This window comes from Triticum dicoccoides, chromosome 6B (assembly GCF_002162155.2).
Source record: "Triticum dicoccoides isolate Atlit2015 ecotype Zavitan chromosome 6B, WEW_v2.0, whole genome shotgun sequence".
In the NCBI taxonomy this organism is placed as follows: Eukaryota; Viridiplantae; Streptophyta; class Magnoliopsida; order Poales; family Poaceae; genus Triticum; species Triticum dicoccoides.
The window spans coordinates 484276551-484302681 of record NC_041391.1 but is presented as its reverse complement, the minus strand read 5'-3'; the positions used below and the strand labels follow the sequence as shown (position 1 = coordinate 484302681).

Genomic DNA, 26131 nt, shown 5'->3' with positions numbered 1-26131 from the left:
GAGGCTTTCCTCGTCTCCGGAGGGAGGCATGTAATTATCGTCCTCTACCTCTTTGTCTGCCGCTCTCTCGTGAGGGCTGGCTTCTCCATCCTCCTGTGCTGAATCTTGCTGGAGGGGGTTGTCTTCGGTACTATCCGGGGTGTTATTGTCTCCGGTGCCGGAATCTCCATTCTTGCTGTGGCGGGATTTAGAGCGGCGCCGCTGACGCCGGTGCTTAGGCTGCTTCTTGGAGGAGTCTTCCTCCACTGCTTCCTCACCATTCCCATCCTTTGGGATGTCCACCATGTATATGTCATATGACGAGGTGGTCTTCCAGTGCCCCGTAGGCGCTGGTTCTTGGTCGTCTCCGGCATCGTCGTCCATACCATCGATGTCTTCGGAGAAGAAGTCTAGCATGTCGGTTAGATCGTCGACAGTGGATATAAAGTGGGTGGTGGGTGGGGTTTGAATTTCTTCGTTGTCCGCATCCCAGCCGTCCTGACCGTAGTCCGGCTAGGGCTCTCCTAATAGCGAGAGATATTTCAGCGAATTCAGGATGTCGCCGAAAGGTGAATGTTGAAAGATGTCCGCAGCGGTGAACTCCATGATCGGCGCCCAATCGGATTCGGTTGGAGGGGGCGCGGGAGGTTCGGAGTCCGGCAAGGAGTCCGGCACCTTGGAGTCACGAGCTTCACAAGGGACAAGGTCAGTATTCGGCTCCATCGCCGTAGATGTTGCAGCCCCCGAGGTGGTGTCTAGCCACCCGTCCTCGATCTGCACAGCCGGCTCCGAATTGAGGATCGGAGCGGACTCATGTGCGGCCTCCAGGAAACTGTCCGGCAGCAGAGCCAAATCGTGCCCATCGTGACAGTGCAGCGCGCTTGGCTGTGGCTCGAATCCATCGAAGATCAAGTCTCCGCGGATGTTAGCCGTGAAGGTTAGACTTCCAAATCTGACCTGACGGCTAGGGGCGTAGCTTTCGATCTGCTCCAGATGGCCAAGCGAATTGGCCCGCAGTGCAAAGCCGCCGAATACGAAGATCTGTCCGGGGAGAAAAGTCTCACCCTGGACTGCGTCATTGTTGATGATCGAAGGAGCCATCGAGCCTATTGGGGACGACACAGAGGAACTCTCAATGAAAGCACCAATGTCGGTGTCAAAACCGGCGGATCTCGGGTAGGGGGTCCCGAACTGTGCGTCTAGGCGGATGGTAACAGGAGACAAGGGACACGATGTTTTTACCCAGGTTCGGGCCCTCTTGATGGAGGTAAAACCCTACGTCCTGCTTGATTAATATTGATGATGTGGGTATTACAAGAGTAGATCTACCACGAGATCAAGGAGGCTAAACCCTAGAAGCTAGCCTATGGTATGATTGTTGTTATTGTTGTTGTGTCCTACGGACTAAAACCCTCCGGTTTATATAGACACCGGAGAGGGCTAGGGTTACACAGAGTCGGTTACAATGGTAGGAGATCTACATATCCATATCGCCAAGCTTGCCTTCCACGCCAAGGAAAGTCCCATCCGGACACGGGACGAAGTCTTGAATCTTGTATCTTCATAGTCTTGGAGTCCGGCCGATGATGATAGTTCGGCTATCCGGACACCCCCTAGTCTAGGACTCCCTCACTCCCCAACACTCAACTCTCTCTCAATGGGTTTGGATTTGGTGGAAAGAAGATTTGAGTGGAAAGAAACTTGGGGAAGGCTAGAGATCAAGATTCATATGGTAAGAATGGAATATCTTGGCCTCAACACATGAGTAGGTAGTTCTCTCTCAGAAAATGTATGCTGGAAGTGTAGGTTCAGTCTGATGGATGTCTCCACGAATGAAGAGGAGGTGGAGGGGTATATATAGCCTCCACACAAAATCTAACCGTTACACACAATCTGCCAAACTCGGTGGGACCGAATCGTTAAACTCGGTCAGACCGATTTAGCAAATAATGTGACCGTTAGGGTTTTCGGTGGGACCGAAATGCAACTCGGTGAGACCGATATGGTTAGGGTTAGGGCATAACGTAATCTCGGTAAGACCGATTACACAAACTCGGTGAGACCGATTTTGGTAATAAGCTTTCCAGAGAGTTGGTCAGGCAGACTCAGTGGGACCGATTACTCAAACTCGGTGGGACCGATTTTGGTAATAAGTTTCCAGAGAGTTTGCATTGTAATCTCGGTAGTACCGGTTTCTCAAACTCGGTGATACCGATTTGATAATGGACATACACAGAGAGATTACAATCCCATCTCGGTGAGACCGAGATCCCTATCGGTAAGACCGATTTGCTTAGGGTTTGTGGCAGTGGCTATGACTTATGGAATCGGTGGCGCCGGATAGGAAGTTTCGATGTGACCGATTTTGGCTTTGGGTTTAGGTCATTTGTGGATGTGGGAAAGTAGTTGAGGGTTTTGGAGCATATCACTAAGAACATGAAGCAAGAGGCTCATTAAGCAACACCTCATCCCTCCTTGATAGTATTGGCTTTTCCTATAGACTCAATGTGATCTTGGACCACCAAAATGTAAAATGAAGAGTCTTGAGCTTGAAGCTTGAGCCAATCCTTTGTCCTTAGCATCTTGAAGGAGTTCCCACATCCTTTGGTCCATGCCACTCCATTGTTGAACTTATCTGAAATATACTAGATAAAGTGTTAGTCCAACAAGAGATATGTTGTCATTAATTACCAAAACCACCTAGGGAGCACTTGTGCTTTCAATAACGATCATGACCAACGCGCAGCTCCAAATGTCCCATATAAGCTTCAATACCTTCTATGAATATCAGGGCATTACATGTTGAAAGTTGAGACATAGATTCTGGAGCATTTTAATAACAGGACATGCAAGTAGTACTTACATCTTCCGATAGCCATCTATGAGTTAGTACCGGTCGAATCCTTTCGGAAGTCAGAGATATGCCACGCCCTTCACTTTAGTAAACGTTTTCCCCTTATTCTTCTTGGTGCTAGCAGCTAACTCGACAAATGAAATAGTTGCATCAATTATTTCCGGCATCAACTCATCTACCACAACCTCTCACTACTAGGAAAAGGGCTATAGATGGGATGGACACTAATGGCGCACTGTACATGTGGTGCACCATTACTAAATACTAATGGCGCACCATGTGTTGGTGCGCCATTACTGTGCAAATACTAATGGCGTACCACATCCCACGGTGCGCCATTAGTAATTTTTTTAATTTTTTCAAAACTACTAATGGCGCACCGTGGGAGTGGTGCGCCATTACTAGTTGAACTAGTAATGGCGCACCATCCCACGATGCGCCATTAGTAATTTGGCTCAAACGTTCCCCCGAATGCACCCCCCACCTGTGGACCGCCTTTTCAGTTTCAAAAAAATAAAAGAAAATGATAGAAATGTCAAAAAAATAAAAGAAAATAAGATTCCCATGTGATATGTGGTCTAGTTGTTAGCAAAATTTACAAACATGAATTTTCGACTTTTTTGCAAAATCTCTCGAGAATTTGTAAAAATGGACTTAACTTTTGCATACGAACTCGGATGAAAAAGTTTTTATATGAAAAATCATCTACTCGAAAAGTTACATCCAAATTTAACTAGGGGAACCCCGCTAAACATTTTCAAAATCCTCAAAACCTAACAGAAAAAAAGATACGGGGCTTTTAAGATCTGGAGAGGCAAAAAAATTCAAAAAAAATCAAACTTACTAATGGCGCACCTGCCCATGGTGCGCCATTACTCTCTTCCCGCCTTCAAAATTCAAAATAAATCAAAAAAAAGTTACTAATGGCGCACCTGCCCATGGTGCGCCATTAGTATCTTCCCGCCTTCAAAATTCAAAATAAATCGAAAAAATAAAAAAAATTACTAATGGCGCACCTGCCCATGGTGCGCCATTAGTATCTTCCCGCCTTCAAAATTCAAAATAAATCAAAAAAAATAAAAAAAAAGTTACTAATGGCGCACCTGCCCATGGTGCGCCTTTAGTATCTTCCCGCCTTCAAAATTCAAAATAAATAAAAAATAAAAAAATAGTAATGGCGCACCTGCCCACGGTGCGCCATTACTATGCCGTATATATGGCTGGGCGTGTCCTCTCCTCCTTACCTCTTCATTCTTCTCCTCCACTCCACCTCTCCTCCACTCCACCTCTCCTCCACTCCTCCACTCCATCTTCCCTTCTCTCCTCCACCATAATACCCTCCTCCTCTCCGGAGACCTCCTCCTCCTCCTCTCCGGCGACCTCCGCCTCCTCTCCGGCGACCTCCTCCTCCTCTCCGGCGATGTAGGCGAGCGCCTCTGCGGTCACCTCCTCCTCCTCCTCTTCGGCGAACTCCTCTCTGGCGAACTCCACTCCGGCAAAAGAACACGGTAAAAGAACATACAAGATCCAAAAAACGGGAACAAAATTTGAAATAATATCGTGCAAAAAAACGAGCAAAAAAAACAAGCAAAAAATTGGCAAAAAAATCGCGATCCAGATCCAAATTCAAAATTCAAAAATAGCAATGGCACACGGTGGGGGTTAGACGGTGCGTCACTACTATTTTCCCGCCTTCAAAATTCAAAAATACTAATGGCGCACCGTGGCCTATACTAATGGCGCACCAATGGCCTATACTAATGGTGCACCGTGGCCTATACTAATGGCGCACCAGTGGTGCGCCATTAGTATACCAGATACTAATGGCGCACCACTGGTGCGCCATTAGTAAAAAATACTAGTGGCGTGATACTAATGGCGCACCAGTAGTGCGCCATTAGTAGGCAAAACTGGTGCGCCATTAGTCGGCCTTTTCCTAGTAGTGTCTTGCTCATGATTGTCAGAAAACAGAGTTGCATGAAATAATATGAACGTCAACAATGGTGATCATATGCATTCGTAGTAAATAACAAATTAAGAAAGTTAGTTATGATACCTCTACTAGCAGTAGTAGTACCGGAGGATTTCTGACCATGGTTGGTACACCTGCTGGGCTTGTCAAGTGTGTAGGTGGATTCAAAATTCTTGGGAACAGTCCGCTTCCGCTTATCGGACATAACTTCCTCATCGTTCGCCTTAGCCATGAACTTGCTGATAGAAGATGGACAAATGTCTATGTCCGATGAAGGTGCTTATGTAGAAGTACCAACGACCCAAGGGTTTTCAGGTGTAGCGCCACATTCATCATTACGCTTAGTAGGTGAAGCTTCCTTGTGTCCATTCATCTTCGGTGGGGTTTTCTATTTGGCAAACAAAATAGTGTGAACATTTCAACACGTAAAAAGATTAAACGATAAAATTATAGATAGAAATATATATACATAGTACCTTAGGTACGGTTTTATGGTTGGGAACCACTTCATCAATCTGTGTCATGTCAATGACAGGCTCCCCGTTTAAGTCTATGTCATCATTGTACGCGAATTCCTTCTTTTCATATGGACCGTTCTCCAACGAATCCAGTTCTTCATCCACATCATTGTCCGCGGATGGCACAGCAGTAGCCGGCTTGTACATGACACCTTCTTTGTTCAACTTTTCCAACAACTTCTGCAATAGAAATATAAAGTTAGGAATGCTTGCATGGTTTTAAAATAGCAAACATACTGTAAAGTATAAATTTAAGGTGTGACACCTCAGAAACTTGATCAGGGATTTGCCTCATCTGGGTGTGTATGAAGTCCATGCACCGCTTCATTAGAAGCTCCATCAAATCTTTCAAGATTGGGGCTGTCGTCGACTTCTTTGCGTTTCCATTTGCGGGCTTGGTTTTTGTCTTCATGGTAGGCGCGTTATTTGGGATTTTGGGCTCCTGCGCCCTATACTCCTGGGTGATATTATTTTCGATCTGCATGCAATTTTGAAGTACATGTGATGAATTAAAAATAAATTTTATTTAGTTACAAAACATTTAAGAAAGACAGAACACAATGACTTACCTTGACGTTACCACGGCCGCGCCCATTTTCATTGTCGAACCGATCTCTCCTAGTGGCTGCACCTTCGGTCAAATTCCTCATAAGAGGTTGTATGGACAAGTTGGGATTACAGGCGCAATCACCTTCGACAGGTTGCACCTTCTCCCAGTACAAGTACTACAAAAAAATATAAGGATTTAGAGTTAGTACAATACATCACATAAAATTGCAATGATATAATAATTGAAATTATGCAACAGGTCTCATATGTGTACCCCGCAACAGAGCCAAATTGCCTTTCGGTCATTGGTGGAGGTGTTTGCCTTTCTTGACTATGCGAAGGCAATCAAGGAGAACACGCAGGGTGAACGCACTCCAGTTATTCTTTGAAATATGTTTCACATCATCGACCAAAGCGTAGTACTGCTTTGGCACAATCTTGCTCGACATGGGATCAATAATTGTTCCTAACAGGACAAGGACTAATTTCTGAAGGAAATCGTCATTGGTGTTATGTCCTCAATGAGATCATCTATCACTATGTTTCTTGTTGTCGTACTGAGAAATTGTGGCGGCACCCGCTCCTTAATGTCCTCACCTTTTTCAATGAGAATGTATGAAGCGGACAGTCGTTGGTTCTCCAGGTTAAAGATGCACTAGATGTCGACCGCACCGAGAGTCACCTCCCCAACCTGCTCTTGTATAATGAATCTAGCCATGCTGGCCTCAAAATTCTCAACCATATACCTAATAAGTAGGGTACACATCTTAATAGTTGGTATCTGCAGCATGCTGCACTATGTTGTATCGGCGACTCTAGCGCGTTGACCGCTCGATAGAGCGGCAACAAGCTTGCACCATTTTTCAACGACACATACTATTTCTCCATTTAGCTCGTCCATCCTGTTGAAATAAAATATTAAATTTCGTGACATTAGCGAACATTAATGCAAAAATAACAATAGACATGCAAAAATATAAAACTTTCTAACAGTAGCTAACACTAATGCAAAAATTACACTAATGCAAATATAAAACCAGCACCATGTATACTGCAACATGCAGCCAAGTGTGTGCTGATATGAGGCTATAAAAAAATAACTACAATTGGTAATTGAATTTACTTGCATCTGATCAAGTTCTTTGAGTATCAGATAAATTATATAATCAATAAATTTAATATGGTAAGCTGTTAGAAATTCATCTGGTTGTCTTATTCATAGGGTGACAAATTGATCATCTGTAAATAACTATAGTCTATAGCAATGGTACCTATTTGAGGTTCATCAACATCTAATGCTTAACTCTTTAATGTTCTATGTGCACAATAATATAATTGGATCATGTGACAAAAATATAATTGGATCGTGTGACAAAAAATCTATTGCATCATGCTTCTCGAGAAACAACATCTTATTCTACCATGCTATGAAAGAACCAAAGATTTAGTTCGTCTATGCCATATGGTCAGAATGCATCTAGTCAAGTTGATACTAGTTGAAAATATGTGGTAAAACTAAGTCTATCAAAGCAACGAGACGGAGGAACTAGCTTGCTATGAAGGCGGTAAGGAGGACAACTTACTTGATCAGTCGACGAAGATGAAAGAAGTCGGCGATGCGTTGTTGACATAGTTCATCGAGGGCGGCCAGCACGTGCGTACGACCTTGATCTTCTCGGGGTTTTTGTGGCGTGTGGGATGCGGCGGACGGAGTTGTCGACGACTCGCCGGCAGGAGGTGATCTAGTCGGCAAGATGTGCGAGCAGGTGGAGAATGCTAAGTTACATGTAATACACATGGCTATTAATGGAATTTCAACAAAAATGAAGCCGTGGTGTATGAATTCTTCTCCTAGTCTAGTCATGCATGCATGCCATGGTCATGGTGGGGTGTGCATGAAGTTTGCGATCATTTGGTGGGGCCGGGAAGGAAAACCTCTTTCAAACTTGCCCTCCAGTAGACCCGAATGGTCCGGCTTGTACATGGTGCATGTGGAGGCATGCATGAGATTACCCCAACTTTTTGGACCATGTGGGCATGGCCAATGTGGTCCCTCAGAAAAGGTCTGCATGAATTCAGACACGGTACCCACATTGCATCAAGTCGGGGCAGTGCTCCAGGGTTTTATTGCTGCAAAAACCCTACAAAATGCATCGAGTGTTGGGAATGAATGATACTTGTCATGCATGCTTGCCATGGTCATCTTAGGGAGTGCATAAAGTTTGGTCTCAATTGGTGAGACCGAGAAGAAAAACCTGCTTGTAGTACATGGTGCATGCGGATGCATGCATGCATGCGATTGTCCCAACTAGATTTGATTTAAAAATATTTCAAGTATCAAACAGAAAAGAAATTTATAACTAGGAAGGACAAACATGAAAAGTGAAATAAAATATGACATGATATCCTACATTAATTAAAGTTATAACTGTCAGAACAAAGAAAAGAGGAGAATATAGAAAAACAGAAGAAAAATTTGAATGAATAAGTGCAATGAAATACAACATATTATCTTACATTTAAAAATAATTCAAATATAAAAAATATAAGATATATTAGAATTAAGAAGTGAAATAAAAGATAACATATTATCCTACATTTTAAAAATATTTCAAATATCAAGAAGAGAAGAAATATTAGAATAAAGAAGTGAAAAAATTCACAACATTTTATCTTACAAAGTAAAAATATTTCAAATATAAAAAAAGATAAGAAATAACTAAATGAAGAAGTCAAACAAAACACACCATTTTAATTTATATTTTGTAAATATTATAAATATAAAAAAGAGAACAAACAAATGAAATAAAACACAACATAATTTGGAAGATTTTTTAATTTTAGTAAACACTCTTAGAAATAATATAGTAAAAAGAGATTAGATTTTAAATACTAGAAATATAAAAAAGAAAAGAAAATTTGGAATTAAGAAGTGAAATAAAAGAGAATATAAAACAGAAACACTTCACAGAATTTAAAATAGTGAATTATTTCAGCGCACGGGTCACACTGCCGTAGGCCAGCCCACCCGAATTGGGCCCAAGGCAGAGCCGCGCAAGGCACAGCCGTGGGGTGGTGGGAGTGAGCACGGGTGGGAGTTTAGGCCCACCTCGCCAAGCATGAGGACACCGCAACAGTTTATATACCCGGCTGCGACTCCCCATTCGAGCTCCTCTCATATGCAGGCAGTACATTGCCTAACTCTCATCCCCTCTACCCCGTGGGGCCTACCAGAAGTAGAGATATTCTGCACCACGGGCCTGCATCCTAGCCCATGAACGGGTGGGTTTCTAGTCGTATGCAGGCCGTGGTGTTAGAATTCTCCTGCCTCTGGTAGGTGGGCATTTTTTTGCAATTGACATGTGTTTTGATCTTCTGAAAATCACGTACTAAATTTTACACATGCTCACTTGCATGCAATACACAATTTTTTTTAATTCACATGTGTTTTGATCTTATTCAAATCACCTAATAAATTTTACACATGCTCACTTACATGTAATACACATGGCTATTAATGGAATTTCAACAAAAATGAAGCCGTGGTGTATGAATTTTGCTCCCAGTCTAGTCATGCATGCATGCCATGGTCATGGTGGGGTGTGCATAAAGTTTCCGATCATTTGGTGGGTCCGGGAAGGAAAACCTCTTTCAGACTTACCCTCCAGCAGACCCGAATGGTCCGACTTGTACATGGTGCATGTGGAGGCATGCATTAGATTACCCCAACTTTTTGGACCATGTGGACATGGCCAATGTGGTCCCCCAAAAAAGGTCTGCACGTATTCGGACACAATACGCATATTGGATCAAGTCGGGGCAGTGTTCTAGGGTTTTATAGCTGCAAAAACGCTACAAAATGCATCGAGTGTTGGAAATGAACGATACTTGTCATGGATGCTTGCCATGGTCATCTTAGGGGTGCATAAAGTTTGGTCTCAATTGGTGAGATCGAGAAGAAAAACCTGCTTGTAGTACATGGTGCATGTGGATGCATGCATGCGATTGTCCCAACTAGATTTGATTTAAAAATATTTCAAGTATCTAACAGAAAACAAAATTTATAACTAGGAAGGACAAACATGAAAAGTGAAATAAAAGATAACATGATATCGTACATTATTTAAAGTTATAACTGTCAGAACAAAGAAAAGAGGAGAATATAGAAAACAGAAGAAAAATTTGAACGAATAAGTGCAATGAAAGACAACATATTATCTTACATTTAAATATAATTCAAATATAAAAAATATAAGATATATTAGAATGAAGAAGTGAAATAAAAGATTACATATTATCTTACATTTTAAAAATATTTCAAATATAAAGAAGACAAGAAATATTAGAATGAAGAAGTGAAAAAATCACAACATTTTATCTTACAAAGTAAAAATATTTCAAATATAAAAAAGATAAGAAATAACTAAATGAAGAAGTGAAATAAAACACACTATTTTAATTTATATTTTTTAAATATTATAAATATAAAAAAGAGAACGAATAAATGAAATAAAACACAACATAATCTGGAAGATTTTTTAATTTTAGTAAACACTCTTAGAAATAATATAGAAAAAAGAGATTAGATTTTAAATACTAGAAATATAAAAAAGAAAAGAAAATTTGGAATTAAGAAGTGAAATAAAAGAGAATATAAAACAGAAACACTTCAAAGAATTTAAAATAGTGAATTATTTTAGCGCGTGGGTCACGCTGCCATGGGCCAGCCCACCAGAATTGGGCCCAAGGCAGAGCTGCGCAGGACACAGCCGTGGGGTGGTGGGAGTGAGCACGGGTGGGAGTTTTGTCCCACCTCGCCAAGCGTGAGGACACCGCACCGATTTATATACCCGGCTGTGACTCCCCATTCGAGCTCCTCTCATATGCAGGCAGTACATTGCCTAACTCTCATTCCCTCTGCCCCGTGGGCCTACCAGAAGCAGAGATATTCTGCATCACGGGCATGCATCCTGGCCCATGAACGGGTGGGTTTCTAGTCGTATGCAGGCCGCGGTGTTAGAATTCTCCTGCCTCTGGTAGGTGGGATTTTTTTTGCAATTGACATGTGTTTTGATCTTCTTTCCAAAACACATACTAAATTTTACACATGCTCACTTGCATGCAATACACAATTTTTTTTCAATTCACATGTGTTTTGATCTTATTCAAATCACCTAATAAATTTTACACATGCTCACTTACACGTAATACACATAGCTAATAATGGAATTTCAACAAAATTGAAGCCGTGGTGTATGAATTCTGCTCCCAGTCTAGTCATGCATGCATGCCATGGTCATGGTGGGGTGTGCATAAAGTTTTCGATCATTTGGTGGGACCAGGAAGGAAAACCTCTTTCAGACTTCCCTCCGGCAGACCCGAATGGTCTGGCTTGTACGTGGTGCATGTGGAGGCATGCATGAGATTAACCCAACTTTTTGGACCTTGTGCACATGGCCAATGTGGTCCCCCGGAAAAGGTCTGCACGAATTCGGACACAATACACATATTGCATCAAGTCGAGGCAGTGTTCTAGGGTTTTATAGCTGCAAAAACGCTACAAAATGCATTGAGTGTCGAATATGAACGATACTTGTCATGTATGCTTGCCATGGTCATCCTAGGGTTGCATAAAGTTTGGTCTCAATTGGTGAGACTAAGAAAAAAAACCTGCTTGTAGTACATGGTGCATGTGGATGCATACATGCGATTGTCCCAACTAGATTTGATTTAAAAATATTTTAAGTATCAAATAGAAAATATAATTTATAACTAGGAAGGAAAAACATAAAAGTGAAATAAAAGATAACATGATATCGTACATTATTTAAAGTTATAACTGTCAGAACAAAGAAAAGAGGAGAATATAGAAAACAGAAGAAAATTTTGAATGAATAAGTGCAATGAAAGACAACATATTATCTTACATTTAAATATAATTCAGATATAAAAATATAAGATATATTAGAATGAAGAAGTGAAATAAAAGATTACATATTATCTTACATTTTAAAAATATTTCAAATATAAAGAAGACAAGAAATATTAAAATGAAGAAGTGAAAAAATCACAACATTTTATCTTACAAAGTAAAAATATTTCAGATATAAAAAAGATAAGAAATAACTAAATGAAGAAGTGAAATAAAACACACCATTTTAATTTATATTTTGTAAATATTATAAATATAAAAAAGAGAACGAATAAATGAAATAAAACACAACATAATCTGGAAGATTTTTTAATTTTAGTAAACACTCTTAGAAATAATATAAAAAAGAGATTAGATTTTAAATACTAGAAATATAAAAAAGAAAAGAAAATTTGGAATTAAGAAGTGAAATAAAAGAGAATATAAAACAGAAACAATTCAAAAGAATTTAAGATAGTGAATTATTTCAGCGGCGGGTTAGGCTTCCCTGGGCCAGCCCACCCGAATTGGGCCCAAGGCAGAGCCGTGCAGGGCACAGCCATGGGGTGGTGGGAGTGAGCAGGGGTGGGAGTTTGGTCCCACCTCGCCAAGCAAGAGGACGCCGCATCGGTTTATATACCCGGTTGTGACTCCCCACTCGAGCTCCTCTCATATGGAGGCAGTACATTGCCTAACTCTCATCCCCTCTGCCCCGTGGGGCCTACCAGAAGCAGAGATATTCTGCACCATGGGCCTGCATCCTGGCTCATGAATGGTTGGGTTCCTAGTCGTATGCAGACCATGGTGTTAGAATTGTCCTGCCTCTGGTAGGTGGGCATATTTTTTTGCAATTGACATGTGTTTTGATCTTCTTCAAAAACTGTACTAGATTTTACACATGCTCACTTGCATGCAACACACATTTTTTTCAATTGACATGTGTTTTGATCTTCTTCAAATCACCTTATAAATTTTACACATGCTCACTTACATGTAATACACATGGCTATTAATGGACTTTCAACAAAAATGAGGCCGTGGTGTATGAATTCTGCTCCCAGTCAAGTCATGCATGCATGCCATGGTCATGGTAGGGTGTGCATAAAATTTGCAATCATTTGGTGGGACCAGGAAGAAAAACCTCTTTCAGACTTGCCCTCCGGCAGACCCGAATGGTCCGGCTTGTACATGGTGTATGTGGAGGCATGCATGAGATTTCCAAGGTTTTATATTTCCTTTGATAGCCATGTATGGCACAAGTAGGTCACCATGTAAAATAAAATTTGGGTGATTTGGAGGTGGTGGAAAAAAATTACCTTTGTTCAAAAACTGGCTCCTTCGGAATGCGGTGCTTTTTTCGACGACCTCCAAATAACCTCAACTTTTGCACACATGACCTTTTACACAAACATAGCTAGGTTTCCAAGGTTTTATTTTTTTTTAATTTTTTTTTGAATTTATACTGCCCTCTAGACTGACTGGTCAAAATATCGGTCTATACCTCAAGGGGGCATTGTAAAAAAATCCGAATTTTCTTTGATAGCCATGTTTGGCACATGTAGGTCACCATGTAAAAGAAAATTTGGGTGATTTGGAGGTGGTGGAAAAAATGACCGTTGTTCAAAAACTGGCTTAAGTTGACCAAATGGTCCCTCCAAAATGCGTTGATGTTTTCGACCACCTTCAAATCACCTTAACTTTTGCACACATGACCTCTTGCACAAACAAAACTAGTTTTTCAAGGTTTTATAATTTTTTTAGTTTTTTTTGAATTTATACTGCCCTCTAAACTGACTGGTCAAAACATCCGTCTATACATCAAGGGGGCATTGTAAAAAAAATCCAAATTTTCTTTGACAGCCATGTTTGGCACATGTAGGTCATCATGTAAAAGAAAATATGGGTGATTTGGAGGTGGAGTAAAAAATGACCTTTTTTCAAAAACAGGCTTAAGTTGACCAAATGGTCCCTCTGGAATGCGGTGTTTTTTCGACAACCTCCAAATCACCTCTACTTTTGCACACATGACCTCTTACATAAACAAAGCTAGGTTTCCAAGGTTTTATTTTTTTTTATTTTTTATTTTGAATTTATACTGCCCTCTAGACTGACTGGTCAAAACATCGGTCTATACCTCAAGGGGACATAGTAAAAAAATCCAAATTTAATTTTATAGCCATGTTTGGCACATGTAGGTCACCATTTAAAAGAAAAATTGGGTGATTTGGAGGTGGTGGAAAAAATGACCTTTGTTCAAAAACTGGCTTAAGTTAGACCGAATGGTCCCTCCGGAATGTGGTGATTTTTTCGACCACCTCCAAATCACCTCAACGTTTGCACACATGACATCTTGCACAAACAAAGCGAGGTTTCCAAAGTTTTATATTTTTTTAAATGTTTTTGAATTTATACTGCCCTCAAGACCGACTGGTCAAAACATCAGTCTATACCTCAAGGGGGCATTGTAAAAAACATTTTTACAAATTTTCTTTGATAGCTATGTTTGGCACATGTAGGTCACCATGTAAAAGAAAATTTGGGTGATTTGAAGGTGGTGAAAAAAATGACCTTGTCGGATTTCGGGCTCCGGCAGACCCTTGAGGTTCGAACATTGGGGTGCGCACGGAGATCACACCCTCAGCCTACCCATGTTTCACTGCCTCGCTACGATCTAAACTACTCGAAGAACAACACAAGCGACACAATATTTATACTAGTTCAGGCCACCATTGTGGTGTAATACCCTACTCCAATTTGTGGTGTGTGGATTGCCTCTCAGGCTGATGAGGAACAGTACAAGGGAAGAACAGCCTCGCGAGGATCTATTCTTGGTTGGTGCGATGAACTTCTAGGGGAGTTCAATCGCCTCTCTCTCTCTGTGTCTTGGGTGTGGATCCAATCTGATCCAGCTCTCCCTACCCTGTGGGTGGCTAGTCCTATTTATAGGCGAAGGCCCCGGGCCTCTTCCCAAATATTGAGCGGGAAGGGCGCCAACAATTGGCTATTTTGAAGGGGAACATCTAGTACACTTATCCTGACTAAGTTGGTCCTCGCCTGCCAAAAGACCCTGACAATGACGCTGGCTTGGGCTCCACGATGACCTCCCATCGGCTATCCTGCTGGTCTTGGTCTTGTTGCACCGAAATGGTTACCTTTGCTTGATACCCTTGCCTGCGCTTGCCCCCTTTGCACCAAAGGGGAAACAAGGACTCTGCGCAGGCCGACGCCCGCCTGGCGCCCGCCTGCGCCTTGGTCGTCATGGCTTGTGTCACGGGCACCTCGTGAGGTACCCCGCCTTGATCTCTCCGCCTCCTCGCGAGCCAGCCTAACGAGGCCGTGCCTGAGGAAGCCTCCTGTCGTCCGCCCTGCGAGGCTTGGCCCCTTGCGAGGGTCTTGAGCATGAGTTGATGTAGATGGGCCGTATTGGGCCACTCCGTGAGCCACGCCGCAGGCCGCAGGCAGGCAAGTCTGGGTACCCCCGTTCCCAGAACGCCAACAGTAGCCCCCGGGCCCAAGGCGCGCTTGGACTTGGCTTAACAGAGAAGCGAAGAGGTAAGTGCGAAGCGCAGCGTGCCCCAATAGCCTGCGGCCTTGGGCGCCGCGTGGCAGTTGATTCTACGTGGGTGTCCGAGCTCCCCCACGATGCCTCGACAACTGCACAAGCTGATAAGGGAGCGGCACCTGTCCATGCTTACCTTCTTTGCCTTCTCCTTCACCGCCCAGATATCCTTTCTTGCTCCTGTCCTTCTGGCTTCTGAAATCCCCAGATCCACTCCAACTCTGCATCCTAGCAAGGCATGGCGCCTCGCTAGACCCCAGCCGGAGCGTGGTACTCGCCCGCCTTGGATCCTCCGAATGTGTCGGAGAAGAATCTTGCTCGGACGCGCCAGATGATGGCGGCGCAAGGCCTCGATGGGGCGGCCGCGCTCAAGGTCAGCACCGCCCTTCCCGAGAGCAGAGGGAGCACCTTCTATCCGCTCTTCGTGAGTGCTATCGTCGCCGGTCTGGTGCCCCCTTTTTCCGAGTTCTTCCTTTCTATTCTTCACCATTACAATCTGCAAGCCTTGCATCTCCATCCCAACTCCGTTCTTCTCCTGGTGATTTTCGCCTACTACTGCGAGGCTCGTGTTGGGGTGAGGCCTTCGGTGGCCTTGCTGCGCCACTACTTCTACCTCCGGGTCTCCCGCGGCCCCGTCACTGCGTGCGTGAGCTTTATCGCGCACGGCAGCTCTAGTGCCATCTCGAAGCCCGGGAAGAGAATTGAGGGCTTCAGGAGCAAATGTGTCATGGTGGATGCCGGGCGCACCCACGCCCGGCTGATTCTGCCCCACGGGGCAGCCCAAGTCCGTTGACGCTTGGTCCCGCGTGGAGCTCGTCGATCCCCGCACGAGGCCGGTGCTGGAGAAGATAGACGCGGACTTGTGGCCGGACAACATGGCGATGGTGAAACTGACTGGGGCGTCGCTCCTGAGGGAGTTCCTGGAGCATCGGGTGGCCCCACTCCGGGAAAACCCGCTCCCGCCGTGGAATCTTGGGAGGGCCGATGCCGCCCTTCGCTCGAACCCCGAAGCCCTGGCTGACGAGGATCTGGCCGCGGTCCTCCAATCCTTGGTTGGGGGGAACGTGGCGAGGTTGGAGGATGCACCCGTGCCCTTGTTCCTTCGGGATGATTGGGAGCAGGTGGTGAACTCCATGTCTGCTTTCGACGAGGGCGGGCCTGTGCCCGCGGAGGTTCCTGAGGCCCTGACGGCCCTAGCGACGGTGAATGTGTCCTCCAGCGACTCCAGCAGAGAGGAGGAATAAGATGAGGAGAGGACGAGGAGCTCGATTCGAAGGCGACCGACGGGGAGTCGAGAACGCCCCTTCCTCGACGTAGGTCCCGCACTCTTCATGCCAGATGACGACGATGACGGTGATGAGCGGGGTGGAGAGAGCTTGCCACTGATCCCGAAGAAGGACAGGACGGGGCTGGTTCCTCGCGGGTCTGCTCCGGCTCCGAGGCGATCTGCTGACCCGCCTCCTGCTCCCGTGTCTCTTGAGGTTGATCCCAGCATATGGCTCTCAGGCTTCAAGTTCGGCCGGAGGTTGCTTGAGCCTGTGAGTGATGACGAGTAAGTGCTCGATTCTCGCTTTGCTTCCTGCTTTGTTGTTGAGGCTTGACATCCATATTCCTTGGCTAGGCCGATGCCTGGGGCGAAGAAGCTAAAGGGGGCTCCTGAGGCTTCGTTTGAGGCAGCACCCCCATCCGCGGGAGAAGGGGACGACCAGACGCGGGCCTCTCCTGCCCGGTCATCCTTGCGAGGCCTGGCGGGGCTAGCTGGAGCAAGCTCAGCCCCCATGGCCCAAGCGACTCCCGAGGCGTCCATGCCTGATGCCACTGCCGCAGTCATCGGGGCGCAGAAGGTCCTGACCCCTGGTGCCGTGATCATGCTGCCATCTTCTCCTCCTACCCCGCCAACTGCTGTCTCTCCGACTCCTCCTACTGTCCTGGATCGTGCTGCTGCCGAGCTGGACCGGCTGCGGAAAGATCTTCTGGGCGCCGACCCTCGCTTGGTGGCCGGGCGCCTGGAGCTGGTCTCTGGCTGGGTCCGCTCTGACGCTTCATTCTGAGCGGCACTGGCCCAGGCCGCGACAACCTGCAACAAGGAGAAGCAAGCCGTCCTTGAGGCGAAGGCCGCTCGCGACGCCGCCTTGGGTGAGGTTGCGGATGTCTAGGGCCGCTGCAAGGTGCTAGAGAGCGAACTGCAAGGCCTGCGCGACCAGCTTGCCAAGGAGGCCTGTGTCCACCAGGAGAAGGAGGAAGACCTGAAGGCTCGTGAGGCCGCCGCCAAGGACCGGGATGCCGAGCTTGACAAACGCCAAGGCCGCTTGTGTATGCTAGAGCAGGCGTTGGAGGCGAAGAAGATCGAGCTGGACGGCAAGGCGCGGGTCCTGTCCGAGGACCGCATGGCCTTCATGAAGCTGGCGGTGAAGGCTCGCACCCTGCTGAAGTCGCTTTATAACAGCGGCCTAGAAAGCCCGCTAGCCGGCACCGAGGAAGGCCCCACCAAGCTGCTTCCCTTCCTAGTCCGCGCTCTCAAAGATGTCACCCTCGGCCTTGGCCCCACGGCTGAGGCTGAGGCGCGTGCCCTTTCTTCTGCGGCGCTAACACGCGTCTTCACCCACGTCTACCTCCGCGACCTCAGTAGTGACCTCGACAATCTGCTGGAGCCTGTGAGCGGCGAGCTTGCCGCCGTCCCTGCTGAGGCCGTGAAGGGTCGCGCGGAGGCTCTGCTGGCAAAGTTCCGGGCCTTCAACACCAAGCTGAAGCGAGGCGCTGCCGGTCTTGAGGCTCCACGAAGCAAGGCTGCTCAGCGTAGCACCGTCACCAGTGATGGCGCCGTCAAAAAGTGAATCCTTCGAGGCTCTCGTCCTGCTTTTGATCCCTGCAACATGCATTCTGCCTCGTGGAGGCGTTTAAACTTGTGTTTGGCGTTGTCAAAGTACTCTATGGACTATAATATTTGCTTTTGAATTTCTTGAGATTTGCGTTTTTCCTTCCTACTTGCTTGTGTTCTACGTCGGCAGAGCCCGGCCCCGTGCATACCTCAGCCGCCGTTAGCCCCGACCGGAAACCAGGACGGGACCAAGGAGTGAGGGGCTACGTGACAAGTTAGGCTCCTGAGTCACGATGCTCAGGAGTCCCCCTTGATGCATGAACAACAAGTAGGGAGGTGAAATTTATGGGTGAGATTACCGTTCTACGTCGGCAGAGCCCGGCCCCGCGCATACCTCAACCGCCGTTAGCCTTTCGGAACAAAGGGGTGAGGGGCTACGTGATCAGTTAGGCTCCTGAGTCGTGATGCTCAGGAGTCCCCCTTGACGTTCATACGGCCTTCGTACCTTGGCTCTACTCGGGGAGAGGCGTGCGATGAACCAGGCCCGAGGGGCCTGGCTGGGTGGCGTGCGCCTGGGCGTGACCCGGGTGCAGCCCCCGTGCCCAGCCCCCTCGTGCAGCATTCCTGAGGGGGGGCGTTACGATGAGGCCGGACATTGAGCTCTGGGCTCCCTAAGGTTGATGCAGCCGGGGGCCACCCTCAGTTGTTTGTCACCAGCGCGGAGCATAGCGCTTTCGTATGTGTACGGGCATAGCCGCTCCTCGGCAGTGTCGTCAGCCAGCGCGGAGCATGGTGCTTCCACTGGTGCGTGGGAGGGGGCTCCCTCCGGGAGGATCCCCCGGGGCGTATACAGCCCCGCCCTGACTCGTGGCTGGCATGGTAGGGCCTGGCGAGGTGTATCTGGGCACCCGTGAGCCAGCGCGGGACTCACAGGGCCCTACCTCAAGGCGGGTTGCGCCTGGCTCTGGGCCTTTACTTGTGATGTGTCCCTGCAGATTTGGTTAGATGTCGGTGCTCTACGTCCTTGGGTCCTGGCCCTCGAGCAGGGCTCAGCCGTCGCTGGTATGCCAGGTCGCGATGCCGTGGACAAGGCTAGAGGGTGTGGGCTGGAGAGCCAGTAAGAGCCCATGAGTCGCGATGCTCAGGTACCACCCCTTTAACGTGCAAGCAGCTGACATGAAGAAAGAAGGGTGCCATAGGCAAGCATCAAACAACAATCACGATGGGTCAAATGCATGACCCGAATAAATGCGAGAGGGATACATGCCACCGGGTCTGGCCCGGGTAGCTTGGGGATAATGCAGCCCGAGGGGCGCCCCCGATAAAGTAAGCCGAAAACATGAACTAAAGGGGATACATGCCGCAGGGACGGACCCACGCGGCCTGGGAATGATGCAGCCCTGGGGGGGCGCTCCCAGCTGAAAATGAAACTCGAAGGATGTCACCTGATGATGCTGAAGATGGAGGGATGCTGAAGTAGCGGACGACATGCACTGCGGGACACGATCTTCATGAGCCCCCAGGCCCAGGGGCCTCGCGAGGCTCCTTGCAGACCATCTCCATCTCTGCGAGGACTGCGGAATGCCTGACCGCCTGAGCCTCCAAGATGCTCCTCATGAGGCGCTGACGCACAGCAGCCGCGTTCGGCAGGCCGTGAGGCATGCGAACATAGATGTGAGGTGGGCCTTTGCAGCACCCCACGCGTGAGGGCCAGAGGCGCTCTTGAGAGGCGACTCGGTTGAGTCCTGGTATGTTGATGCAGACGTGCAGCCCACCATCCTCGCCTGGATGGGGAGCTACGGCGGGCAAGCGGCAGCTGCCACTCATGACTCTTGACTCCTGCAACTCCTGAATGATCTCGTTGATGAATTCCTAAGGGTTTGGCCCTCCTTGCCTTGCTTCCTCCTGAGGGAAACGTGCGTTGAAGCACGCCTCCAAGTGGTGCCCGAGTGCCTCCCTCGTAATCTTAGCAAAGTCGATGGCCCTCCAAAAGGGATCCCCCGAGCCCTGCTCGAGGAAAGTGCCAGGCGCGCCTTCCTATGCGACAGAAGGAGGTGCCCCCTGAACGGGCGCGGGCCCTGAGGGGCCTGCCTCCCGAGGGGTCGGGCCAGGTGATGTCTTCTTCTTCTTAGCAGCAGCCTCGGGAGGCCTCCCGTTCCTGTGATCTGGGTCTTCAATTGAAGCGGCTTGGAAGGCACGTTCCAGGGAACACACAGCGTCTCTCTCTTCGCAAGGCACAGTGATGACTCTGCCGCTTCCTGGCATCTTGAGGACATTGTAGTCGTGATGGGTCACGGCCATGAATTTGGCCATGGCTGGGTACCCGAGGATGGCATTGTACGATAGACGGATGTGAGCAACGTCGAAGTCGACGAGCTCGGTGCGGTAGTTGTCGCGCTTCGCGAAGGTAACAGGAAGGCGGACCTGCCCTATCGGAACCGTGGAACCGTCGGTGACCCCTGAGAAAGGCTTGGTTGGCTGCAGCTGATTGTATGGCACTTGGAGATTGTTGAACATTTCGACAGATAGGACATTGATCCCTGCTCTGCCATCGATGAGGGTCTTGGTGACTTGTACATTGCTGATGATTAGGGAGCAAAGCATCGGGAGGACTCCTGCTGTGGCCGCGCATTTGAGTTGATCCGCTGAGCTGAACGTGATAGCGCACGATGACCACTTGAGAGGGCGTGTGGCCTCAAGCTTGTGGAGGACTGCATTCACTTCGCGGGCAAACTGCTTGAAGATGCGTTGAGAGGCCGGGGCTTGTGCGCCGCCCAAGATGCAAGCGATTGCGCGCGGCTCCAGGAAGCCTCCAGCCCCCTCGTCCTGGTGATGGCCTTCATTCCTCCTTGGTTGTGGTGGCAGAGGAGGGAGGCCCGCATTGCCTTGTGGGCGATCCTCGCGAGGCTGATATCTCCAACCCCCTTCCCGAGGTGGGTCCCTCCAACCTCCCTCGCGAGGCTGGTCCTGCCAGCGGTCCTCGCGAGGTCGGTCACGCCACCCTTGGCGAGGGCCACGGTCTTCCCATCGTCCTCCACCTCTTCCTCCTCCTCGGCCATAGCCCCTGTCGCTGCGCTCGGGGCGTCGGCCGGTGCGCACATCTCGCACGGCTCTGAGCTCTTGGCATTCGTTGGTGTTGTGGGTGTGGAGGTCGTGGTACATGCAGTACCGGCTGCCCTTGGATGACTCAGGCTGATCCCTGCCTCGCTTGGTGTCTGGCTCTGCTGCAAGCACGACAGCCCCCTTGCGCTTCACGTCCTTGGTCTTGGGCTTCTTCTCTTGTGGGTCAGCGGCTGGTAGTTCGAGGAGAGACAGGCGCCCTTCCTTAGCACTGGCGCACTTTGTCGCCAGATTGAATAGCTCCAGGGAAGTGCACAGGTCTTCATGGATGGCGAGCTCCTCCTTCATCTTGACGTCACGCACGCCGTCAGAGAAGGCTGAGATGACGGCCTCCTCAGACACCTTGGGGATCTTAAGGCGGGCGCTGTTGAAGCGCTAGATGAACTTCTGCAGGGTCTCCCCCGGCTGCTGCTTGATGCGGCGCAAGTCGCTCATGGCCGGGGGCCGGTCGCGGGTGCCTTGGAAGTTGGCGATGAATCGGGTGCGCATCTCGTCCCAGGAGGATATCGTGCCAGGAGCCAGGTTCAGGAGCCAGGTGCGGGCGCCATCCTTGAGCGCCATGGGTAACCAGTTCGCCATGACCTTCTCGTCTCCGTTGGCGGCTTCGATGCCCAGCTCGTAGAGCTGGAGGAACTTAGCAGGGTCAGCCGTGCCGTCGTAGCGCGGGGCAGGTCTGGCTTGAACTTGCCCAGCCAGGCCACGCTGCACAACTCGGCAGAGAAAGGACGGCAGCCTGCAGTGGCCGCGGGAGCCCTTTGGTGACGGAGAGCTTGATCTTGCGGGTCTCTGTGCGCTGCGGCGAGGCGCAGCACGGGGTCCTGATGCGCCGGAACAGGTGCGCGTTCATGTCGGGCCGGCGCGGGGAGCACGCGGGCAGCTTCTTGGGGACGAGGGATCTCTTGGCAGCTCTTCTCTTGTTGTGCTGGCGCAGGACAGAGCGGGTTCCGCCCAGGGGCCATGTGCCTTGGAGCCAAGGCGGCTTCTTGAGCGGGAGGTGGCTGAGGTGCCCCCAGAGCTTCGTCGCCTGCGCAGGGCGGGGCGCGGCACAACGAGAGGGAAGGTGCAGGGGAGCCCCCAGCGGCGCTGACGAGCTCGGTGATGCGGGCGAGCCACTTGTCGTAGAAGTCATCGACGGGACGGTAGTGCAGGAGCTCCCGCGCCAGGAGTAGCGCGGCGTGCGCGTCCGCAAGAGCGCGACGGGCGTGGGACAAGGAGACGGCCAGAGTCAGCGACGGAGTGGCGGTGCGGCCTTCTCGCCGCACCAATGGATGCAGGGACAACGCCTGCTGTTCGTTCCCTGCCGGGCCGGTGGCGGCGTTGACGGCAGGCGACGGGGAACGACGGGGGTGCCCACCGATGGGGGCCGTCTAGGCGACGCGAGCGGCGAGAGCGGCCCGGCGCTTGGCACGGGCGAGACGTGCGTCTGACATGGATGGGATGGGCGGTGAAAACACGAGGCAACGGAAAGCAGATTCCGGCACACCCCTACCTTGCACGCCAAATGTCAGATTTCGGGTTCCCGCAGACCCTAGAGGTTCAAACACTAGGGTGCGCACGGAGATCACACCCTCAGCCTACCCATGTTTCACCGCCTCGCTTGGATCTAAACTACTCGAAGAACAACACAAGGGACACAAGATTTTTACTAGTTCAGGCCACCATTGTGGTGTAATACTCTACTCCAGTTTGTGGTGTGTGGATTGCCTCTGGGGCTGATGGGGAACAGTACAAGGGAAGAACAGCCTCGCGAGGGTCTGTTCTTGGTTGGTGCGATGAACTGCTAGGGGAGTTCAATCGCCTCTCTCTATGTGTGTCTTGGGTGTGGATCCAATCTGATCCAGCTCTCCCAACCTGTGGGTGGCTAGTCCTATTTATAGGCGAAGGCCCCGGGCCTCTTCCCAAATATTGAGCGGTAAGGGCGCCAACAATTGGCCATTTTGAAGGGGAACATCTAGTACACTTATCCTGACTAAAGTTGGTCCTCGCCTGCCAAAAGACCCTGACGATGACGCTGGCTTGGGATCCACGATGACCTCCGCTCGGCCGTCCTGCTGGTCTTGGTCTTGTTGCACCGAAATGGTTACCTTTGCTTGATACCCTTGCCTGCGCTTGCCCCCTTTGCACCAAAGGGGAAACAAGGACTCTGCGCAGGCCGGCGCCCACCTGCGCCTTGGTCGTCATGGCTTGCGTCACGGGCACCTCGTGAGGTAACCCGCCTTGATCTCTCCGCCTCCTCGTGAGCCAGCCTGACGAGGCCTTGCCTGAGGAAGCCTCCTGTCGTCCGCCCCGCGAGGCTTGGCCCCTCGCGAGGGTCTTGAGCATGTGTTGATGTAGATGGGCCGTATTGGGCCACTCCTTGAGCCATGCCGTAGGCCGCAGGCAGGCAAGTCTGGGTATCCCCGTTCCCAGAACGCCGATTGTTCAAAAAGTGGCTTAAGTTAGACCAAATGGTCCCTCCGGAATGCGGTGATTTTTTCAACCACCTCCAAATCACCTCAACTTTTGCACACATGACCTCTTGCACAAACAAAGCTAGGTTTACAAGGTTTTATATTTTTCATTTTTTTGAATTTATACTACCCTTTAGACTGACTAGTCAAAACATCACTCTATACCTCAAGGGGGCATTGTAAAAAAATCCAAATTTTCTTTGATAGCCATATTTGGCACATGTAGGTCACCATGTAAAAGAAAATTTCGGTGATTTGGAGGTGGTGGATAAATGAACTTTGTTCAAAAACTGGCTTAAGTTGACCAGATGGTCCCTCCGGAATGCGGTGATATTTTCGACCACCTCCAAATCACCTCAACTTTTGCACACATGACCTTGATACGTCTCCAACGTATCTATAATTTTTGATTGTTCCATGCTATTATATTACCCCTTTTGCATGTTTATGGGTTTTATTTTACACATTTATATCATTTTTGGGACTAACCTACTAACCGGAGGCCCAGCCCGTATTGCTGTTTTTTTGCCTATTTCAGTATTTCGAAGAAAAGGAATATCAAACAGAGTCCAAATGGAATGAAACCTTCGGGAGCGTGATTTTTGGAACAAACGTGATCCACAGGACTTGGAGTGCAAGTCAAGAAGCGATCGAGGCGGCCACGGGGGTGGAGGGCATGCCCACCCCTACAGGGCGCGCCCCCTTGTCTCGTGGGGCCCTCGGGCAGCCACCGACCTACTTCTTCCTAACCACGTACCCTGAAAACATCCAGGGAGCCAACGAAAAACAGTTTCCACCGCCGTAACCTTCTGTATCCGCGAGATCCCATCTTGGAGCCTTCGCCAGCGCTCCGCCGGAGGGGGAATCGACCATGGAGGGCTTCTACATCAACACCATTGCCCCTCCGATGAGTTGTGAGTAGTTTACCACAGACCTTTGGGTCCATAGTTATTAGCTAGATGGCTTCTTCTCTCTTTTTGGATCTCAATACCATGTTCTCCCCCTCTCTTGTGGAGATCTATTCGATGTAAACTCTTTTTGCGGTGTGTTTGTCGAGATCCGATGAATTGTGGGTTTATGATCTAGTTTATATATGAGAAATAGTTGAATCTCCTCTGAATCCTTTTATGTATGATTGAGTTATCTTTGCAAGTCCCTTCGAATTATCAGTTTGGTTTGGCCTACTAGATTGATCTTTCTTGCAATGGGAGAAGTGCTTAGCTTTGGGTTCAATCTTGCGGTGTCCTTACCCAGTGACAATAGGGGTTGCAAGGCACGTATTGTATTGTTGCCATCGAGGATAAAAAGATGGGGTTTATATCATATTGCATAAGTTTATCCCTCTACATCATGTCATCTTTCTTAATGCGTTACTCTGTTCTTATGAACTTAATACTCTAGAAGCATGCTGGATAGCGGTCGATGTGTGGAGTAATAGTAGTAGATGCAGGAAGGAGTCGGTCTACTTGTCGTGGACGTGATGCCTATATACATGTTCATGCCTAGATAATCTCATAATTATTCGCTTTTCTATCAATTGCTCGACAGTAATCTGTTCACCAACCGTAATACTTATGCTATCTTGAGAGAAGCCACTAGTGAAACCTATGGCCCCTGGGTCTATCTTTTATCATATAAAGCTTTCAATCTACTTTTATTTGCATCTTTACTTTTCCAATCTATACCAAAAAATACCAAAAATATATTTATCTTCTATCTCTATCAGATCTCACTTTTGCAAGTGGCCGTGAAGGGATTGACAACCCCTTTATTGCGTTGGTTGCGAGTTCTTTGTTTGTTTGTGTAGGTGCGTGGGACTTTTGAGGAGCCTCCTACTGGATTGATACCTTGGTTCTCAAAAAGTGAGGGAAATACTTACGCTACTATTGCTGCATCACCCTTTCCTCTTCAAGGAAAAGCAACGCAAGCTCAAGACGTAGCAGACCTCTTGCACAAACAAAGCTAGGTTTACAAGGTTTTGTATTTTATAATTTATATTTTGAATTTATACTGCCCTCTAGACTGAGTGGTCAAAACATCGGTCTATACCTCAAGGGGGCATTGTAAAAAAATCCAAATTTTCTTTGATAGCCATGTTTGGCACATGTGGGTAACCATGTAAAAGAAAATTTGGGTGATTTGGAGGTGATGGAAAAAATGACCTTTGTTAAAAAACTAGCTTAAGTTGACCAAATGGTCACTCCGGGATGCGGTGATTTTTTTCGACCACCTCCAAATCACCTCAACTTTTGCACACATGACCTCTTGCACAAACAAAGCTAGGTTTCCAAGGTTTTATATTTTTAATTTTTTTTTTGAATTTATACTACCCTCTAGACTGACTAGTCAAAACATCGGTATATACCTCAAGGGGGCATTGTAAAAAAAGATTCCAAATTTT

The 26131-nt window shown here is 48.1% G+C and overlaps 1 pseudogene; it reads left to right on the top strand.

Moving 5' to 3' along the window:
- LOC119321205 overlaps positions 1–26131 on the top strand; it is a 95356-nt pseudogene that overhangs the window by 19593 nt on the left and 49632 nt on the right.